The sequence below is a fragment of the Canis lupus genome, chromosome 6 (genome assembly GCF_003254725.2).
Source record: "Canis lupus dingo isolate Sandy chromosome 6, ASM325472v2, whole genome shotgun sequence".
NCBI lineage: Eukaryota > Metazoa > Chordata > Mammalia > Carnivora > Canidae > Canis > Canis lupus.
This window is the reverse complement of record NC_064248.1, coordinates 54161427-54169005: the sequence shown is the minus strand read 5'-3', so window position 1 is coordinate 54169005 and position 7579 is coordinate 54161427. Positions and strand designations below refer to the sequence as shown.

General features: G+C 44.5%; 1 long non-coding RNA gene across 1 annotated transcript; it reads right to left on the bottom strand.

The window, feature by feature from the left end:
- Positions 1-2480: 2480 nt before the first annotated feature.
- LOC125755313 (uncharacterized) lies at positions 2481-5980 on the bottom strand. The gene is made up of 4 exons (XR_007411468.1): positions 5807-5980; positions 5041-5169; positions 4607-4678; positions 2481-2768 (listed from the first exon to the last, which is right to left on the bottom strand). It is a non-coding gene; the product is annotated as an uncharacterized LOC125755313 (long non-coding RNA).
- Positions 5981-7579: the final 1599 nt, after the last annotated feature.

Below are 7579 nucleotides of genomic sequence, written 5' to 3'. Positions count from 1 at the left end.
ACATCTCGATTTGCGACTCAGAGAGGAAACTGGGAAGAGTTGGGCCGGGCCCTGCCCTGAGATCTGTGGGCGCTCCGAGGAGGGGCGTCGTCCAGGCAGCAAGCAAGGCGATCTGCACCCCCTGGTAAGGAAACCGGGGCACCAGGATCCAGGGGACGGCTTTCCCTCCCTCCGGGGCCCATGCACCCAGCTCACCCTCAAAGGAAAACAGCCCCAGCCCGGACTTGGAGAAGAGTCTGACATGAAACTGTTTTTGGTGTTCTAAATTTAACCAGCTGGAGAGAAGTACCATTCTATTAAATGCTTTTCTAAATGGAGGATTTGCCTCTTTAATGGAAAATCTGCATTTCATCAAAGGGATGGAAAACAATACACTTGACTAGTTCATTTGATACAAAGCCCAGCATAACAACAAGCCCAAATCCATGCTTTTGTTGATCATCTTTAAGAGAAAATAAAGCAAGGGATTTTGAGAGGCCTGTAAGCTGCATTCTGCGGTATCCTAATGAAAACAGCAGGGTTCAAGTTCTATCCAAGAATTTTACAAGTCCGCCTGGCCTGGGGAAGGCATCCAATTAATTCTTGTTGAATAAGTATGTTTGAAACTGATGCTGAAGCAATTAGTTTGGAAATCTCTACAACCCGCTACGTTTCTACATTTTACTCTTAAAATACGCAGGCTTTGCGAATGAATATCAAAATTAGCTTCCTCAATAGTGGGAATGAAATCAAATCCACGGTAGGAGCAGAGCAGGGGGGACTCTTAAAGTGATTTAAAAATTGCAAATGACAGCACTGCCGTTTTCTGCTTCGCTCTAAACATTACAGGTGCCGTCTACAGTGCCGAAGGCCTCCCAGCAGCAACTAGTTCTAGAGACCGCTCATTGAGGACAGCATGTTGCTTGGCAGCATTTTTATCCTTTACTTCTTGAGGAACATTTTTTTTTTCAGATCCTATATTTCTGTGTCTTTTTATGAGATGGTGTGTCCGTTTATCGACATTACATTAGATAGCGCTGCGGTATTTTCCCCAAAACTGGTTTTCATTCAGAGCCAACTAGTTTAGTGCTGTGTTGGGAGGTGCCCACGCCCACTCCCAGATGCAGTGGTTTACGAGGAGCCCTCACAGGACTCGGCGTCCCATTGCACTCGTGGCTTTGCCTTATTACAGCCAAAGGATACCAAACAGTCAGCAAAGAGGAAGCACGTGGGTGACGTCTGGGCAAAACCAGGCGCAAGCTTCCAAGGGTCCTCTCCCAGGGGAGGCCCAAAGGACGTGCTGATCCTCCCAGCCACGAACTCCACCTGTGAGAGCACATCCCGAATGTTGTCAACCAGGGGAGCTCATTAGAGACTCGGTGCCCAGGGTTTTGACTGGACGCTGCTCGTGGAGGCAGCCTCTGCCTGGCGTACACCCAAACACTGGGCTCTCAGGAGGAAAGCAGGTGTTCAGCATAAATCACGTTGTTTAGATAAACAGCTTAGACATGGTGAGCCACTCTTATCAGTTAAGTGGGAACCTTTTCAAACCTAAGTTCCCAGACACCAGCCAAGAGCCAACCTTGCAAGCAGGCCTCTTGATGGCTAGCAGTTCGGGTTCGCTATGTGGACGCTCTTCTACACAAACGCCATCAGTAGACTATCAAGAATCATGACAATGACATTAATAAGTTTGAGGGATTTTTTTTCCAAGTTGACATCTAGTCCTTTATTTTATGTATTTATTTTTCTTAAAGGTTTCATTTTTCCATAATCTCTACCCCCAACTTGGGGCTCAAACTTGTAACACTCAGATCAAGAGTCACATGTTCCACTGAATGAACCAGCCAGGTGTCCCTGGTTCCTTTCTTTACTTTTTGAGCCTTAACAATGTGCAAAGGCACAGGAGTTCTGCTTTTTTTTTCTTTTTTTTTTTAAAGTGAGAGTCATGAGCAATTGGAAGTATGTCTGAGGCCTGGCTGCCTCACATTCACAGGTCCCTCTGCAGCTCCACTTCTGCCAGGTGAGGCCAGAACACTGCTGTCATATGACAGGATTCGATTTGTCAGAAAGTCTCATTGGTGACCCCAATGCCTTTGGAAGGAAAGCTCTCTGCCCTAGAGATGCTGCGAAGGGCATTGAGGACCACGCATCTGGTCATGAAGCTGGTAATACCCTCAGGGCAGGGAGGAAAGCAAGTTTTGACAAAGCAAAATCAGATTGAAAAAGATTCCAAAAAATATTAAATGTAAAGGAATGATCATTGTTTGCTTCTTTGTAATCAATTCTTTCAGGGCTCTATCCCAAGGTGGTAACAGTCCCTAACATTTAGATGGTGCTTTACTGTCTTCTCAAAGTGCTTTCAGGTATATCTTCTCATACTCTCCTTACAGCAGTCTGGAAGGGAGGCCAGATCTGTAGTATACCCATTTCGCAGATGAGAAACTTAAGGCAAGGATAAGGTGAATTTCCCAACACCTCAGGACTAGTGACTTGGGGTCTTTTATTTACTTATTAAAGATTTTATTTATTTACTCATGAGAGACACACACACACACAGAGAGAGAGAGAGAGAGAGAGAGGCAGAGGGAGAAGCAGGCTCCATGCAGGGAGCCCAACATGGGACTCGATCCCGGGTCTCCAGGATGACGCCCTGGGCTGAAGGCAGGCGCTAGACTGCTGAGCCACCCAGGGATCCCCACTTGCAGTCTTTTCATCTTGGGTGGTGCTTCTCAGTCTTTAATGTGCAGGAGGCTTAGTAAGTTGGGGGTGGGAGAGCGATCCTGATTCTTCATTTTTCACAAGTTCGCAGGTGATACAATCCAAAAAAGAAAGAATACAAAATACATTACTTTTTAATTTTTAGATTTAATTTTATTTTAGTAAGCTCATGACCTCAAGACCAAGAATCACACACTACCAACTGAGCCAGCCAGGTGCCCCTGATTATTGTTCTTATTGTGAAATAAAACCTACATCTACAAGAGTATAAACTATACATGAATACTTAAAATTACAATGAAGCAAATGCTATGTGATCCCACTACCCAGACAAGACGAACTCTTTCTTTCTCTGTCTCTCTCTGATCATTAAGCCTCCACCTCCTCCTCGGAGGAAACTCTCTCTTGACTTTTGTGATCATCATTTTCTTTCTTTTCTTTAGGAAACTGAATATTTAAAATAATGCTTTTTCATTGCTCTGGTTCCTGATAGTTTGGAGTCATCAGTGTTTCACATGTGATAATGATACACGGGCCAAGAGGACAGATCTTGTCTTTGGAAATCTTTAGCAGAAGAAAGACCCCTAGAGGAGCTGGGGTCTGCTATGGAAAAGTATGCACAAACAGAGGGGGTAACCCCCAAACAGAATACTAACTTTAGAAATGGAATATATTGGAATAAATGAGTCCTGGATGTTTGCTATTACATCAAGTCAATATTTAACAAATCAGTTGTAGTTGGTCAAAGTCCATTACAAATGAGAAAGGTCAGTACCTAGAGGAGATAATAAGATAAGAAGAATGTTATTAAATGTTCCACTTGCCTTTGGGTGGTCTTGCTCATGGCAGTTCCGATTCCCCTCATTTGAGAAAATCATCAGTCCTGATTTTTTTTTTAAAAAAAAAACATATTCTCCTAAAACTACTGTTTATAGATATGGACCTTTGTTTTGCTTAGTCTGATCAAAAATTCAACTGGGCAGCATATCCAAAGGCCAAGAGCATTGGAGGTGCCAGTGTTTATGTTTAGCACCAGGTGGCCAGGAAGTCTTGCTTCCTGTAAAAAAAGAAAGATCAAAATTTCCCAGGCAGCCTATGAATAGGACTATGATGCCAAAAAGAAGGGAAGGCTGAAAACAGCTCCAGCTTCTCGATTGAGTCTTACCAATGCAGCCTGTACTTCATGTGTATCAGTCAGCTACCGCTATGTAACAAATCATCCCCAAATTTAGAGGCTTAATAAACAGCTTAAAATTTCTCATGATTCTTTGGCTTGTTCTGGAGGTTCTTGTGCTGGTCTTGCCTGGACACACTTTGGCTGGATAGCCAGCCGGGCTGCCTGGACCAATATAGTTTCCCACACACAGCTGACAGTTGTGGCAGCTTATTCTTAAGTGTTTGTCCTAGAGGAGCGAAGTATTCAGGATTTTTTGTAAGTCAGCTGTTAAACCACTGGTAGCTTGAAATCAGCCATGTGGAAGTGTTTATACTGCAAAAATTGAAAAATGCTATAAATCAGGTCTTTTTTTTTTTTTTTTTTTTTTTCTGGAGTGCCGGCTTACCAGGACACCACTGCCTACATCTGTGTGTGTCCTACAAAACCTCACACAGTATGGGTGCTTAGTGTATGTTTGTTAAAATGAATCTTTGGTTAAGAGGCATGGAGGTGTAAACAGTACTGCAGTCTTATACAAAACGTCAAAAAAATCATAAAATGAGGAAACCAAAGCTAAGATAGTGGAGTTTGTTTTAAAGATATGACCTGATTACTAAACACACACACACACACACACACACACACCACGTATTATAAAGAGTATCAGTGGCTCTGTTAATTTGAACTGTTACGGTGATGTTTTAGATGAGGAGTTTCTGACTCTGGGATAAATATGTAACAAATACTTACATATCCTGAAATATAAATGGGACAAACAAGATTCCCACAGGCAGTATTCATAAAGCTACAGTGGCGCTGGATCTGAGAGAGAAACAAAGTGGAAGCAGAGGTAGGACAATTCAAGAAGCACACCTCTCTGCTACTGTCCTGCATCTTGTCCCTGTCCTCACTGTGCCCGTGTTCCGTAGATTTTGATGCGCGTCCCTCTGTGACTGCCTCCACCCACATACCTGCCTCTTCTGCGCTGACTAGACTGGCTGGTTTGTCTATATCTCTCTGCATTTGTTTGGGTTCTCCTTGCATCTCTGTCTGAGTAAAAGAGGAGTATGGGTGGCAAACTTGGTCAAAGAAACTGTTTTCTTCCCCATACAATTTGCCCTGCCACTGAGCTAAGCACGTCACCCATGCCCTGGCATGCAACGGGGTAGCATCTCATCGCTGACCTGCTGCATTTCCAAGGGTGGTTTGCATCCTGAGAATGACTGATTAGGTTCTCGCGACATCCTTACATTAGCATTCTGGGTAGCTTCTTGACTTCCTCTACTGTTCTCTTTTTTCCCTTTTTGACCAACCTGAAAGAAGTAAAGAATAAAAGCAAAGTACAAACACCCCATCCCTTTTTAACGGTGTTAAAAACCATCTCCTCTTCTGGCTTTCTTTCCCCTGCCTATCTTTAACTGTTGATGCTCCCCAAGGCTTTCTCTTCTGACCTTTGGCTTCTGCTCCTCTCACTCAGTGGGTAGCCCTGGGGGATTTAATCCACTCCCAACTACTGACACTGAAGTCCCAATCCAGGCAGATCCACATACTCAATACTTACTGGACACCCCACTGGAATACCCCGAAGGCTCCCAGTGCTCATGACCCCCTTGTATGAACTCACTGTTTCCTTAAACCTCACTGAATGGGAGTCATTTTAGTCTTCTTCTCTCTCACCTTCAAATAAACCCTACTGATTCTGTTTCAGTTATCCAATTGCTGCTAAACAAACTGCCCCAAAACTTAGTGGTTTAAAATAACAATGATTTCTTATTTCTCATGATACTCTGGTTTGGCTGAGTATCCTGCTATTATTTTTCTTGGGCTTATTAATGGCCTGCATACAGCCAATTAGCCGGCTGGGAGGTCCAAGATGGCCTCACTCATGAGTCTGGCAGTTGGTGTTGGGTGTCGGGTATTGGCTAGAGAGCCTCAGTTCTTCCCACCTACCTTCTTATCCTCCACTGGGCTAGGCTGGCTTCCTTACATCAGAGTCTCAGGGCAACGCTCCAAACAAGCCAAGCAGAAGCTACCAGGCCTGTTAGGCCTAAGCTTCATAACGCTCATGTCACATCTGCAGCATTTCATTTGTCAAACCAAATCACAAGGCCAACCCAGATTCAAGGAAGCAGGAAAACGGACTCCAAGCCTCAAGAGGAGAAGCAGTGAAGTCACATTGCAAAGGAGTGTAACACAGGGAGGGGGGGAATTTGTGTGCATTCAACAAATGGTCGTATCACCATAAGGGTTTTGGAATTTTGTCACAGTCTGACCTGTGTTTTGGGAAGATGACTCTGGTGGTTTGTACATGATGAATTAGAAAGTTCAAAGATTAGAGACAGGAAGCCCAGCAGGGAGTTTGTTTCAGGAGGCCAGGCAAGGAGCATGAGGGCTTTGTTCCCAGGACCAGGATGGGGAGTGTGAATGAAGGGATGAACACGAGATATCCCGGAGTAAAATTCAGAGAAAAAGCTGAGTGTTGACTATCCGCTTCGTACTAGCACAGGTGATATAGGAAGATGAGATGGAAGATATTAGCAGAACATGATCCAGTCAATGAAGAGGGACCCAAATCTTTGCTTGTTTAATGAGGAACTTCAAATATTTTTTTAAAAAAAGGAAAGCCTAATGCAAAAAAATGGAGATTGTAGTGAACTGCACTCCTTTCCCTTTTCTGATAATAAATTCTCATGGTAAACTCATTCTGCTGTTTCAGATGGGACACATTAGCCTCTCCATACCGACCCCCCCCCCAAATACCTTTATCCTCCCCCTCAGGGGGCACATGGCCCAGCACTGGCCACATGAGTCCAGACTCAGGGGGTGCACATACAACTCAAACCTGGACGAGAAGTACCTGCACAGGGACTTCCCCATAGGCCCGATCTAGGGAGACTCTCTGTCGGGCCTGTCAAGGATGTGAGGCTGAAGCTGTCCATACAGTGTTGTCACTCAGACCGGAAAGGGTGGCACACAGAATCACGCGGCGCTGAGCGACGGAAGAGTGAGCTCTAATGATGCGCTTTTGCTCCTGGAGTCCAGCCGTGCTTGAAACAGATGCAGCCTAGATCACCTGTGTACAAAAACCAAGACATCCTTTTTTTACATAAGCCTGGCGAAGTTGCACTTCTGTCACATGCAACTAAAACAGTTGTGATTTACTGCAGATTGTAACCCAGGATCATGGAAGTTCTGGGTTCCTGCCTCTATTTGCTCCTCCTCCCAACCATCCTGCAAACTTCTATTACATTATCCTTCCAAGGATCTCCAGTATTTATACTTTAATCCACTTCAAACAGAACCTAGGTTTAATTCCCCCCACCCTCCTTTTATTTATTTTTTATTATTTTTTAAGGTTTTATTTATTTATTCATGAGAGACACACAGAAAGAGAAAGAGAGGCAGAGACACAGGCAGAGGGAGAAGCAGGCACCATGCAGGGAGCCTGACGTGGGACTCGATCCTGGGTCTCTCCCTGGGCTGAAGGCAGGCGCCAAACCACTGAGCCACCCAGGGATCCCCCGCCCTCCTTTTAAACTAATGTTCTTCCCAGTGTTCCCTCCAGTTAGATTGGTTGACTATTCCTCAAAAGTACTTTCTCCTGCCTGTCTCCTATTCACCCTCCTTACAATGTGCTTCCCATCCCTGCTGCTTACTGAAACCCCACTCATATGTAATATCTCAATTCAAGTTCATTTCTTCCCCGAATGCTTGCTCTGGACA